This window comes from Sparus aurata, chromosome 23 (assembly GCF_900880675.1).
Source record: "Sparus aurata chromosome 23, fSpaAur1.1, whole genome shotgun sequence".
NCBI lineage: Eukaryota > Metazoa > Chordata > Actinopteri > Spariformes > Sparidae > Sparus > Sparus aurata.
The window spans coordinates 18519360-18534056 of record NC_044209.1 but is presented as its reverse complement, the minus strand read 5'-3'; the positions used below and the strand labels follow the sequence as shown (position 1 = coordinate 18534056).

The 14697-nt window shown below is 46.4% G+C and overlaps 1 long non-coding RNA gene across 1 annotated transcript in view; it reads left to right on the top strand.

Annotated features, from left to right (window-relative positions):
- The first annotated feature begins 2079 nt into the window (after positions 1–2079).
- Positions 2080–14697, top strand: part of LOC115574769 (uncharacterized) — a 57547-nt gene continuing 44929 nt past the window's right edge. Inside the window, exon 1 of the long non-coding RNA XR_003982570.1 lies at positions 2080–2787. This is a non-coding gene — a long non-coding RNA (uncharacterized LOC115574769). The remainder of the gene's footprint in view (positions 2788–14697) is intronic.

Here is a 14697-nt window from a genome sequence, read left to right as displayed (position 1 = left end):
GCGAGGTCAGCACAGTGAACCAGGTACAAATTTAAAACCTTTTCTTTTCTTTTTTCTTCTTCTTTTTTTTCCTCCAAAGGGAAAAAAGAAAAAGAAAAAAAAAAAACCTTCACACAGCAGCGGTGGCTTAGGAATGCGAGACAGGAATGCTGTTGAGTTACTATAAAGGGGGTTTGATCACTGAAAACAATGTCTTTGTGTTTTCATCCCCGGCTCTAGTCACGCAACGCTGTGTGAGCGAAAAAAGCTCCAGCAACTTTTCAACCCCGGCACACAAGAAAGCCATCAAGTACCTGCAATTGACAGAATCGCGTGCAATTCAGGTACTCCAGGATTGCACTGGAGCGCGGCCAAAGCGGGGAGTCGAGGAAAAGGCGGAGCAGAGCCTCACCTGCTCAGAGTGCAGGGCAGCAGTGTTGTGATTGTTCGGGAGGAGGAAGCCACTTCAGCTGGCTTCTTTACCCAAATAGATATGATTTAATAGGACGATAAAATGTACACTTTGTACACAGCATCATCAAAAACGCCTTTTAATAAGCATCATTCACAGATTTTATAATAAGCATCATTAAAACACACTTTACAATAAGCGGAATAAAAACGGTTTTAATAGCCATGATTAATAAATGGTAAATATATGGTTCATTAAACTTTATTTAATAGCTGATTGTTAACAGACAATGAAATGCTTTATAATCTATTTATTTAACAAATGTAAAGTCTTCTAAACATCAGTTCTAGCTTTGAAAGAAACAGTTTTCTTAATAAATGGTTTATAGAGCATTTAATTGTTTATTAGCAGTGAAATAACTACTGACTAAAGTTGAATTAGTTATAAATGTATCATTTATTTATGATGCTAATTATAAAGTGTCACCAATTTTCTCACCTGTGGTTTACCAACATATGCCGGGTCTCCATTAAGTTGCAGCCAAACTATATCAAAGTGACATGACATACACATAACTGACATACTCACCGATACACAATCAATGCACTTAGTTTAAACATTTGTAATTAGAGAGAATTCATTATATCTTAAAATAGACTTCTCCTTCCAGGGGGCCGCTCCACGTTCCTCTGGAAAAATCCAGTCCTTGTTTTTTTGACGTTGAGGGGAAGCTATGATCCCAGAAATACAAGCAAGCCTGGAGGTGGTTAGGACATGAAAGTGAGGTGAGAAAGACAAGAGATTCATTCATGGGAAGGTGATTCAAGGCACCGACATCCCTGTATCTCTGCGCAGCGACAGATGATCATTATTACTCACTCGCACCGCTCACACAGGGCTCACACGCAACCTGGCATCCGACTGACACGCGATGATTGATTGCAACAAGACTCTTAACAGCTTGTTGTCATGACATAACAGGTTCCCTGACTGTTACAGCTTAATGCTACTGCTAATAATAATAGCATTACCTTTTTTTTTTTTGTTTTTACTTTGCATTTTAATGAGCATTGCTGTAAATATGCAAGATTTTTTTTTTTGTACTTCCCAGTCAGGTGTGTAAAAGGGGGGAGGGGACCTATGATGAAGAAACAAGTTTAAAGGTGCACTACGTAGTTAATCAGGAGGGAAAGATCTTTATGACGCGACAAACTAAATAAACAAACTGAGCTTAGAGGACAACACACTTTAATACTGTTTGACTTCTATTTGGCGGACCCCGCCACCTTTCTAGGACCTTATTTTCCTCTGAGAGCTGCTTGATTGTCAGTCATAGGGGGAAAAAATGCATTTCTGAGTATGCGTTATTATCCAAAACAACACAGTGCTCCTTCAAAACAATAATCATGATGATACAATGATATATTTTGCTATTTATAAAAGGGTTGAATCAATGTAAGAGTAGAGTTCAAACCTGTTTGACCTTCTAAGGGAATTGTATTCAAAAGTATTATACTTATTTTGAACAATAATTCCACGCATTTCCCCCCTATTCTTCTTTTTTCACGTTTGATACCAATCTGATACCAATCTCTTGTCTTCAAATATTTAGCTGCCTCCAACAATTAACTCCATGTACCGTCATGCCTCGCGCGCCTACGTCGTGCCCAGGGCTGCATGTGCTCCGCCGCTCTGCTCCAACTATGGCTCAGTGCGGCTCCGGCTCTTCACGGGAGTGCATCGTACGAGCGACGACGAGCACTCAGCGGAGCTCCTGCAGAGAGACCATCACTGCAGCGGGACGGGAGCGGACCGAACCGGACCGGACCGCGAGGAGGAACCACCTTGTTTTACCTCTTGTTGGAAGTAATCACGCTGATCGATCTGCTCGTGTTGGCCAGAGCGCCAATCGTTTTTTTGGGTTTTTTTTTACGCACGGATTCTTTGGACGCGTGAAGCGGAATAAATTGCTGTCATAACGGCACTGACACACGTGGAGATATCATTATTGTTATTATTTATGTTTTAATTAGTACTGATAAAAGTGTGATGATGGCAGCGGCTGATTGATTCAACACTCCAGCTGCGAACCGTCCCGTTGGATATAAGGAAACACTGTCCCTCACACGGGATGAGTGGTGTCCATTACTCTGCCGGACATGCCGTTTGGCGGAGAGACGAGTCTCTTGGGATATTTAACGCGTGTGTGCCGGTGTCACAGACAGCCGGTGGCCAATGGTAGGGATTTGTATTTTTTTTGATGGGGAAAAAAAAATCGCTTGGTGGATTTTGGCGCAAGGAAAAGGGAATATCCTGGATTATAATATGAAAGCGATGCTCGGCAGATGTTCCTGCACAGTTTTGGGGGGATAATGACATACATCCTCATCCGGCAGGTACGTGAGAACAGACTTCTACACTGAAGTCTTACGAGCTGAATATAAATTTGTCTTTCATTTTTTTGGTCTTCCCTATTATGAGTTGACTTAATTCAGAAAACAGATGAATACATTAGATGAACAAACGGTTCTACCTACAGTGGCCGTCCGGACCAGAGGTTCTGTCCCCGACATTCGGCCACATCTTCACTCCCACGTTACACTCCTCTCCCTCGGGATTCCTCCGGACAGCCATTATCATTATGCGTGTTGTGTGTCCGTGGAGGGGGGCGTGTTTGGCACCCACTTACCTGCGCCACATACTCAGCCTCACCCGTTCACCTCTCTTGGGTTCATTACGCGCGCATCTCTCCACCCCCAAATGAGGTGGGGTTTTTGTTGTTGTTTTTTATACACTGCCTGACAGCCCCTCGCTCTTTACGAGCCGCCACTCACACCTGCACTGCCCAGTGTGTCCTGTCATAGCTGTATAAAAAAAGAAAAAAACGTGTGGCCCACCCCACATCTCTCTACAAGGTGGGGGGGTCTCCATTCTGGTTAGGGTGTATCTGGAAGGGGGGGTCGGTGCCAATGTGAGGCACCTGTCACCTGATGCACGGAGCAAAAACCTGCGTCATGTTCAGATGCTTTATTTGAGTTGGAGCCTACAGGTGCACTCCCTCATGAGCCGTTTGAGGTCAGGGAACCATGTGTGACATAAGTGCATAGTGGGTGCACCCGGTGAAGCCTCCACCTTCCTCTTCCTGGAGAATTCCACCTATTGTTGCTGCAAGGGGGGGACAGAGACCCCACTATATGTCTGCACACAGCGCAAAGGCACAGACCAACGACCGACCCGGCCCCCCACCCCCCTTCTAACTCAGCAACCCCCCACACACCCCCTCCATTAAAAATCTTCTCCAAACAAGACCCCCTTTCTCCACTGAAGAGGGACCCTCTGTCTAATGCCAAGTGACTCTCATGGCCAGCATTGACGGTGGGACACTTGCTTCACAAAAGGAGCTGAAGTGTCAAATAAACTCGGTCAGAGCCCCCGACACACAAGAATTCCTTTATCTGGCACCCTGGGAGGCAGACAAAGACAGACTTTGTGTCAGTGAGCAGGCCTTGACTAAACACTGGGGCTTTTTTTTTTTTTTTTTTTTTTTTTTTTTTTTTTTTACTCCTACTCCTCTTCTCACAACTTCTGCCTCTTCTTCTTCCTCCTCCTCCTTTTGTCGTTTTCGAACGGCGGAGCGGGAGCATGTCTGCCGCCGTGACCCCTTCGCTCGCCCTGCATCTGTCCTGCACGCTGTCAGGCATGAACACAGACACACACACACACACACACACACACACACACGCCCCTCGTCGTCAAGTCAGCGTCGCAAATACATCTACTCATATGTGGATGCTTTTTGTTTATTTCCTGGGCATAGCAAAAGCAGGAATGTGCTTCCTCGAACGGCTGAGTGTTGTTGGATGTGCTGTCATGTGATACCCCTGTGGTGAACCGCGGCGGAGAGCCACATACACACCAGGGTCAGAGTCGCTTAACAACCGCTGTGTTGTCGTCAGGTAAACAACTTCTGAGCTCCTCACACCAGTTTCCACAACCTCTTTTAAAGTGTCACCCGGACAGTAAAAGGTAACGCACACAGCTCAGAGGAAAACAGACGCACGCTTTCGAAACACCGCAGTGATCCCGAAGAGGTCCAAACCGCTCGTGTGCAAGTCCGAAGTGCTGGAAAGTGACCTCAAACGGCGTAGAGACAAACCTCGGGGAAATGTAACGGCTCAGAGCTGGACGTGTGCATCGTGTGTGCCCCCCCCCCCCCCCCCCCCCCACACACACACACACACACACACACACACATACACACCACCAGCGCTCAGGCGATAGTCCCCCAGCACGGCGGGGAAGGTAAACAGATCAGGTTGCTGTGGTCGAGCGCGTTAATGGTGTGTTTATGGGCTTAGTTTGAGTGGTGATATATCACGTCCAAACTCAAGTCCCACCTCGGGGGTCCTTGGCCTTGATCGGGGCTCGGTATGGTGTGTGCGCGCGCGTGTGTGACATTGCACACAGGTGACGACGCCGACTGAGCAGCAGTGACCTCCAGGTGAACTCGGTGTCATGACCGTTTTCGGGAAAGCGACAGGGAAGTTAATCACGTATAAATCACACCCTCGGCGTTACCTCATCAGGAGAACAAAAAAACATCCCTCCATCTATCCATCCTGTTGGATAACCTTTCAACGAGCTCCATGAGAAATATCAGGCCTGAGAGGGAAGCCGTTGTGTCCTTTCATATAGAGCGCGATTTATACAGTGTGTGTGTGTGTGTGTGTGTGTGTGTGTGTGTGTTTAGAATGAGCTCTAAAGTTTGTCTGAACAGGAGAACTGTCATTTATTAGTAGTGTGGGAACAATGGGGAGCTTGTCTCCGGGGTGGTGGGGGCTAGAGGGGGGCCAGAGGGGGCCGGTGGAGCCAGGGGAGGGTGGCCTGAGATTGGGCAGCAGCCTCTGACCAAGAACAAGCCCCTGTCTGATGGAGAGAACTGCTGACCCTTCCTGAGTAAAATGGCACCTTTGTTTCGAGGTGTATGTGTTTGTGCCTATGTGTTTATGTGTGTGTGTGAGGGAGAGGGAGAGGGAGAAGGAGAGAGGTTTTTGAAAAGCTGGGAGCACTGTGTAAAGTGTCTAATTTTTTTTCTTTTCTCATTTTCCCCCCCCGTTTGTGATTTTCTCTCAGCTTTTAAAGGTGCACTGTGGAGTTTTTGGGGTTTTTTTGGAGAAGAAATTTTAAATCGGAAGAGAAACAGAAAGCTTTTGTGCTAAAGGGAATTGAATAAACAAACTGACCCGACACAGTTTCATACCTATTTACTTCTGTTTATATGTGGTGGACCCTGCCACCTCAGTGTTCTGGGGACCTTATTTTTCCTCTGAGGACAGCTTGTTTATTCAGTTACTGGCTGTGTTATCACCTCATTAATATCGTTAATATTACAATTCTGAGCTTGAATTTCTTCTCCAAAAACTATGCCGTGCCCCTTTTAAAGAACACATGCAATAAATGTGTCATGTTGTGAACAGCTGTCTCATCGGTTTGCCCAGAATTTCACTTTTTACACAGACAACAGGCACGACGTCCTGAACGTCAGCTCTGAGGAGACACTTGAACTCGTCCGGCTCTCCCCGTCAAGGCATCATCTCCTCGGATGCCATGACACCAGACCACCGCGTCAGACTAATTAGCTATTTTGTGTTGCTCCCCCACCCACCCACCCTCTGGCCTGTCGCCCACCGCCTGTGCGCCGCTTTTCTTTTCCACTGACCTACCACCGATTGTCTCCTCTCTGTCTAATGATGCTCATGAGGGGAGAGGCACTTTGTTTAAAAGGGATTAAAAAAAAGGAGGGAGGAGAGAGGAGGAGTAAGTAAGTGCTGGTGGGGTAATGGCAGCAGATTGCTGATTTCCTACAGGGGAAAAACCACAACTTGGAGGATGTGTGGTGCCCCACTTTGGGAGTTATCAGGAAGTGGGAGGCTGAGAGAGACAGACAGCTTAAGTGAGAGTAAAGGAAGTGGCGAACGGGAGTTGGGGGGGGGGGGGGGGGATTCTTTCGAAAGCGATGCCTCTGGGTCTCGTGCGCTCCCTCTGCATCTGGCACACTTATTCAAATCCCGTCCCGTCCCGTCCCCTCGTGTCTGAGCCCCTGCAGAGGGAAGAGTTGCAGAGGTGGAGATGGAGAGGCGCGGAAAAGGTGAAAGGAAGAAAGATGGGCGGAGGACAGGCGAGGAAAAAAGCAAACAGCAAAGACACAGTGCAGCACAAGGGGCACCTCTGTCGGGGCCCCGGACGCAAGACAGACAGCGCTCCATTCAGCCACGGGGGGAAAGGCTGCGTGCACCGCCCACCACCCACCACCCACCTCACCACCAGGATCCGCAAAAAAAAAAAGAACAGGCCGAGGCTCTGCTAAGTTAAACATGAACGCAAGCTGACAAGAATAAAAAGGGTGCGTTCAGGTGTCTTCTCAACCCTGCCCTCGTACGCACTAAAAAAAAATATATCAAAACCGATCTCGACGCTTGGAATGCCGCGCATTCCTCCTCCTGTTTTTTCTTTTCAACGAAAGTGACCTCTCTCGTTCCTCCCGTGCTCTCTCGTTTTTTGTTTTTTTTTTGGAGGAAAAATTCCTTCCCTTTGTGTTCTCGCAAATGTCACATTCCAGCGAACCTGTGACCACATTCGGCTTTACTGTTGCCGGCAGCCGGTGACACCTACACATGCGAGCCATCCTCATTCAGCGGTTTCTCTTCTTTTTTTTTTTCTCCCTCTCCATCGAGCCACTCTTTTCACTCCTCGCCCCCTTCCCTTTTCTCTTTCCTTCTCAGTGGGGAGGATAAAGGAGACATTTTCAGTGTGAAGAGGAGCGTGAAATTTCCTGCGTGACCTCCCCGGGGACACAGCAAGACCACCAGGCTCCTCAGACGACCGTGTGTGTGTGTGTGTGTGTGTGTGTGACACACCGGTCTCCTACACAAGCACAGGATTTCACACACACACAAACACACACTGGCTGGGCATTTTTATTTTTAGCAGTGTTAAAATGAGAGTAAACGAGGTCGAGCTACGCCATCGATTATCATCATGATCGTTGGCTGGCAGGTCAGGCCTGTACGCTCTGTGGTCAGCCCTGAGCCTCCTTCTCTCTGACAGACAAATGCTGCCAGAGTGGAAGAAGTGGCTGTCAGTGTCCCCCCCCCCCCGACTGGAGGCAATGATAAGCGTACAGCGCCAAAGTGCCGTAATGACAGCTGAATCAGCTGGAGGCTGTCCAGGCGATAGGCTGTCATCACCGGGCATCACTCATCCATCCATCCAGCAGGCAGGCAGGCCGCGGAGGAGAGAGGGATGTTTAATGTCCTTGGACGTTGTGTCGTGGTTGAGAGGATTAAAACATTGTGACAAGCTGCATGAATTGTTCTATGATTTAAACAATAATTAGTCATGTTCCATCTAAGGTTTGTTTTTTAAAAAATGGCTTTGAGAGAAGGACGCTATGTTGTAGTGCAGGCTGTGGTCGGTGTATTTATTATATTCTGCTGCCCCCTTGTGGACAAAGTAGGTTGTAACATGAAAATGGCTTCGCGGGCTGCTTTTTCTTCAGTCGGCCACTAAAGATCAGTGGTGCTAATTCGTTCATCGAACATGTTTTTTTTTCCACTCATACCTTCATCTATAATCAGTGACTGGCAGTTACAATATTCAGTACAAACTGTGCATGTTTACAGTCTTATCATAAGGTTTATCAAAACCGATAAAAATGGAAAAAGAACAAAATAAAACTAGAGATATAATCAGAAAGAAAAGGATAGTTTGGTAAATCTCAAGGTATTTAAATCATTTATGAATACTTTTTTGTCTTGGCATTAATATATTTAAAACCGTGGATGAATTGTTTAACCTTAATAATCAGGGTATTTTAATTATATATTTATTTTGTGTAACACCATTTCCCTTTTTTTATCCACTATTATGACTCCAAATATGATATTATCATATTTAAGATTTGGTAACAGAATGTCCTATTTGAAAATCGAACCTCTGCGTTTCAGTATCAGGAATACAAAATTTGCAAATGTTTTTTAATCAATATTAAATCCTCCTCTCAGAAGCGTGTTACAGGGAAGAATATATTTCAACATTTTGAAAAAAATAGAATAAAACATTTCCCAGAAAGCTGCTTGTGTTTTAGGAAATAAAAATGTAACAATGTCAGTTTTGCTCAAATGTCATCAGCCGTAGAGATGTCGAAAATAAAAGTTCTGTATGGATTTTAAAAATAACTTTACCAAAGTCACTCAGAACATAATCAAAATTCCTCTTTTAAACTTAACATAAATAATGCTGTCCCAAAGACATTTGATCAAAACTATCAAAACCAGAGCAATGACGACTAACACGACATGACAAAGTAAATAATCATTATTAAAAAAGATGTTCATTCAGTCCCACACAGAACATGTTTATGTTGGAATGTGCTAATTTAAAAACGTTGAAAATGTACGATTTACCTTTTTTTGCCGTCTCTGTATAAAGTCTGTCTGCTAAAAACAGTGTGCACTTCTTACAAACATGTTTTATTCTGAAAGGCATGACTAGTTTATTTCTGTAGCAGCTTTCACACACAAGGCAATCAAAACATTAAAATTGCATTGAAACAGTAAAAACAAAAATGAAAACAAGCAAAAGTAGTACAAAGAAATATCATTTAGAGGACAGTACAAACAAAAGTAATCAAATGAATGGGCACAGATCAAAAACAAGTTATGTTATTAGATTCTGCAATAAACAGTTATTTTCCCAGCCCTGATTTATACAAGCTGAGAGTTGTAGGTATTCAGGAAACTTACTGGAGAGCATCGAACCTAAAAGCCTAAAAGAATGTCCCCATGCTCCCAACAGGCTGATTCAAAAGATCTGCTCGTCATCAAGCTCTGCTGAGGCCTGATAAAGCCCTGTTCATTTGAACCAGGTGCACTGGAGCAGGGAAGGGAGGGTCATTACATCAGCGGGCCTTGTTTTGGTGCCGGACTGTGGTGACGGCTGTACTGAAATCTTTCCTCGATTCCATTTGGGAAAGGCTGCTTCGGTCCCATCAGGGATATCTGACCGGACCATGTCAGTCATCAAGGGGGAAAACATCAGCTGTTAACTTACTCTCTGAAGTGTTTTCTGGAAGGTATTTCTTCATCAGAGGTCATACGTCGTAGATATGTTGGGTTTCAGTGTGTTTTGCAGATCCTGGTGGTGTGAGACCTAATGACCCTTCCTTATTTTTGAAGGCTCCTTGACGCTGCTTCAAAGAAGCAAAAGTGTCACTTTTCCTAAACCACCACTAGAGGTCAGAGTTTGTCTCGAGACACACTGGGTGACTCCACTGTGCACCTCTTTACTCTAACGTGCACTGAACTACAGATGGATGCCGTTTCACAAGTGGCATGAAATGAGCATCTCCACATCTCACATCACGGTTGGCACACGTCTAAAGATCTGTCCTGTGTCGGACTCATCTTCAGCTCAAACTGTTTCAGCTGCCTGCTCAAGGCTCAGCTGTAGTTACAGAGCTTCAATCTCCACTCTCTGTGTAAAACAAACCACTGCACTACAGTTGACTGTGTTAACCACAAGGTGTCGCTCTTGCATAAGACAACGTCCTCTCCTGCATCCATCTAGAACAGTTTTCTGCCCTTTTTTTAAAAGTGATATTTGACATGCATTCGTCTTTAACTCGTTGCTATTTAATACCCAAAATCTTTTCTAAAGGGTGTTTCACAGACTTTTCAATGCACTTATTTTGTTCGTCATTATGTAAAGCTTACAGTGCACTCAGCACTCAGTGGTGGGATGTAACCAAGTACATTTGCTCACCAAATATTGCCATTTCATGCCCATTTATACATCTACTCAACCACATCTCGGGGGCAGTATTGCACTTTTCCCGCCGCCACATTTGCCCGACAGCTTTTGGTACCGACACTTTTCAGATGACAGTTTGTCGTGCCCTTCCAGATGTGTTCGTGCTGAATGTTTCCGATGAATTGAGGGACTGCGTGTTTCTCTGTCAGTTAGAGAAAATGAAGATAAATCGGCTACTCAATGACCCTCTCAGATTCGCTAGAAAGTGCAACGTCACAGAGCTGAAACGGGCTCATGAAAGGCTTTTAACACAACGGACATGGTGATTTTATTTATATATCATTGCCGTCGATTAAACTACCCAATGATATATGAAGAACATTTGCACTAGTAAAATGCAGCATGTACGTTCATGCAGGGAGCATTTCTTTTACTTTTTTATACTTTAATAATGTGTATTTTGCTTACTATAGCTACATCCTTTTGAATTACTCATAGTGTAGTGTGGTTTTGACACTTTTACTCAAGCAAAAGGGTCTGAACACGTCCTCCACCACTGCCCAGCTCATGTCTGTGGGTCTCTTCAGTCTCGCATGTAATCACTAGATGGCACTGTGGGACCGTTAAAGGTGCTGTCCCCCTCCCCTCCCCGCTGAGAGTAAAGGCTACTTAGTATGTCGCCGTAACCCTGTGATCTATGGAGTAATGGATGTCGATTGGCATTATTATCTTCTTATTGCCCCTCATTCGTGCTCATCTCCCTTTGAAGATCAAAGTGGCCGTGTGCCTCTGTGTGCGCCGACGCTGATAAACTCACAGTGAACTTCAATAAAAGCCAACTGTTCACTCTGTACATCTGTCGCTCTCAGACCCCTTTACGCCGGCCCGGCCGCTTGAGATGCTGCTGAACCGGTGGAGTCGTTTAATTCTGCAGAGTTCTTCAGAATAACCTCGGCCAAGTTGGCAAGTTTGGTTTCACTCCCTCCCCCTCACCTGTGAAGTTTCAGACATTGCAGAGCGCGGTATGAATGAGAGGGAAGATACCAGGTGACATGTTTCAGGAACAGGTGGGGCAGCCTGTGATTGGCAGTAATCGCACGAGGATAAATCCACCTACAGTCTAGTTCCCACAGGTGGCTTTTTATGTGTGGATGTTGGCACATGGCGTCCGGGCTCATAATTGTGGTTGTTTATTGCTCCGTGCATGTGTTAAAACTTATAAAAAAGCAAAAAGGACGTTTTTTTTCTGTGCGTTTCGGATCTGTTTAACTCCCCACAACCAGTGCCGAAACCTACTTCACCCCTTCTGAGTGAACTTCCTTCTGATCATTGAATCTTACGTTCCTCGCCGCACACCTTGGACGGGCCCTGCCTTCCGTTTCCTCTCGCTGTGTGCGCGCTTCATTGTTGAGCGCTGACCAAATTTCGCTCTCGGCAAATCAGATCTGAGAATATGTCGTTCGTCAGGTTCCCTGTCAGGAGGAGATTATGGGAAAATGGTGTCATGGGAAGGAGTTGTAATCACAAGCGAATCGTTAATCATCGGTGTTGTGCAAACCGCGTGCACATGCCGCAAGGTCCGTGCAAACCTCGTGCTGCGTTTCATGTGTGCAGGTGTACGTTAGGTGAATAAGTGGATCAGGGCAGCGCGTGTGTACTTTAAACACCAAGCCACACCTCCTGCAGTGTATGTCAAGTTGTTCTTAAGCTACAGCTAATCAGATTTCTGCTTTCAGGTTTGTCACTGAGGGGACTTTAGCCACCTTGAAGAGAGCTGTGCACACACACACACGCACACAAACGTCTGCATAAACCTTTGTAATATTTCTGCGCGCGGTTCTTCCGGATCTCTCTTATCTACTTTCTTTCTGAAGAAAACCAACATCAAATTCCAAACCGTGGCCTTATCTGAGCCGCCAGTCACTATTTGCCTCTGCTCCTGTTCTTTTTTTTTTTTTTTTCAATTGCTATTTATTTTTCAGTGAAAGTGCGAGCCCACAGTTTACTCTCAGCCTCTCTGTGGAGAGCTTGTTGACATTAGCGCCTGCGTCAAATCTCGCTCCCTCTTGAGTGCCAGCGCTAAACCCGCAACAGGAGTCGATGGTTTGGTTGCGACACTGCTGCTCCCAGTTGCTTATCTTTCTCCCCATCCCTTCTCCGCTTCTCCAAAAGTAACTCATCTCTCCGTAATCATTCGATGCTCTAAATCCTTCAGCAGCTTTTGATAACAACTACCGCGGGTTAGCCGAGCTGAGGGGACCTGACCAGACGCATCCGAGGCGGGCGGGCGGGTACTGTGGGCGCTCTCTTGCCTTTAGGGAAGAGATCCACATTTTTTTTTTTTTTTTTTTATTTTCCCCAAGCTGTTGTTTATGGCAGACACTGTGAACGGGTAGAGTGAGCAAATCAAGGTGGAGCTTCGAGGAGGAAGTCTGATTGTATATCTGTCTAGTCGATGGCGAAGGCAAACCTCTGTCTACTGTTCGAGTTAATAATTCACCTCAAACTCTCTGGAGTCTTTCAGTACTTTGCAGGTGAGCTATTCTTTAGGAAAAACAATTGTTCGTTAGCTGCATGTTTTTTTTGCACCTTTTCGACCTCGGATGGCACATGCCGGCTGCTGCATAAACCACATTCTGCAGCAGTGCAATAAAGCATCGCACGGCGAGCCTTTCTCCATAACTTTCTCTTACGGTTCTGCGCTCCCTGCGGTTGACGTTAATGGGGTGTTGTTAGTGGCAGCAGCTCCTTTACGGGCCTTCAAGCCCTACGCAGCAACCCGACTGCTCTCTGCTCGACACCCTTTCCAATGCACGGGTAACCTCCACCAACGCCGGCAGCACCCCAATTAGAAAATCTAGGGAAAACCCTAGCGCAATGAAAATGAATAACTATGTCGCCCTACGGTCGGTGCAGCAGCGCTCAATCAGCAGCGGCCCAAATGGGGTGCACGTGTGTCGGGGCAGCTGTGGAGAGAGCGCCTTCTAGCCGGGGTCGAACACACACACACACGTGCGTGAACGCACATGAGGCGGGCAGCGGCAGCGGCTGTCGTAAGCTCAGGTTTCAGTGCGTTTGTGCGAGGTGGGTACGTATGTTTGTGTGTGTTCCTCTGTTAGCTCCTCCACTGTAAACTCTGCCAACCGAGCCTCCACCAGACATCTGTCTTTCCCTCACACACACACACACACACACAAACACACACATGCCTGCGCCACCTTCTCAGTAAATCCCCGATTCGCCCTACAAGCTGCAACTTGAAACCCAAAAATCTGCGCTTATTAAAAGGGTGATCCGCAAGCAAATATAATTACAGCTGTGACATTTTCTAGAAATCGTGTATTAGTTGTGGGTTACGTGCGCCGTGTGACCTGTAAAGGCAGGTCTCACGTGTTTTACTGTTACTCAGAGGCCTCGCGGAGAGCCCGGTGGCCGTGAGGGTACAGGTCAGAGGTCGCCCAGGTGAGGCCGGACTTTTCCAGAGCCGCGGCGCCACGCGGCAGACCCTGCCTGTTCCGGAGGGTGCCGAGTCCGGTCGAAACCACGGCAGAGCAGATTGAGAAAAACAGCTCCTTTTTTTTTTTTTTTTGGAAAATGTGAGTGAAGTGGTCGGGGACCTGGTGGTTACTGATGGCAAGTTTCCCTCCCGCCAGCTGCCAGCTTATCGACTTTAACGATGTGAGCGAGCGATAGCCAGTCCCTCTGCCCCTCTGGGTCTCCATGTCCTTCATGCCCGCCAAGGCAGCAGCGCACCAATAAAGCCCCACATGGTACTGATTGAGAGGTATTAAAGTTCCCTCTCCCCTCGCCCGCGTTCAATCATTCACCGAATCATGAAGATCAAAGAAATTGGAACAGGCCAGCACGTTTGATAATCTTTACGCCTCAGAAGTTTTGCCTTCCCAGATCATCTAATGAAACAGGCTCTGCTAAAATAATGCACACGCCGTCGTCCGACTAAATGGCCCGGTCTATCAGCAATTTTTGTTTTTAACTCAAGAATGAACTTTCTGCCTTGTGGCACTGCCAGCCCCCCTCCTCCTCCTCCTCCTGCTGTAATCTTCATCCCTCCTTAACTATCACCTCCATTCCTCCCCCCTCTCTGCTCCTTTCGACCGAGCTGTTTTGGAAGGAGCTCCGGGGGCAGCGTTCATTTAAGAGTCCGATATAAACAGGCATTAAAAGGAAGCGTGGTCTTAATTAGCTGAAGCTGCTCGTATGTTTGCCGCGATTGTGTAATGTTTATGCTTCAGTGTGTGTGTGTGTGTGTGTGTGCGCGTGCACGCTGTGTCAGGCCACCGTGCTAATCACCTAGCCTGACTTTTACTGCCCCACGCAATGTCGTAACAATGCCGGAGTGGGACGAGCAGAGAACGTTCACACCGGGGCACGAGGACGAGGAGACGCTTGTCGCAGTGTCATGTCACCAAACACAAGTTAAATATAGCTTTTATAGCAGATATATGCACGTATTTATGAGTGCATTAGGTGAAAGA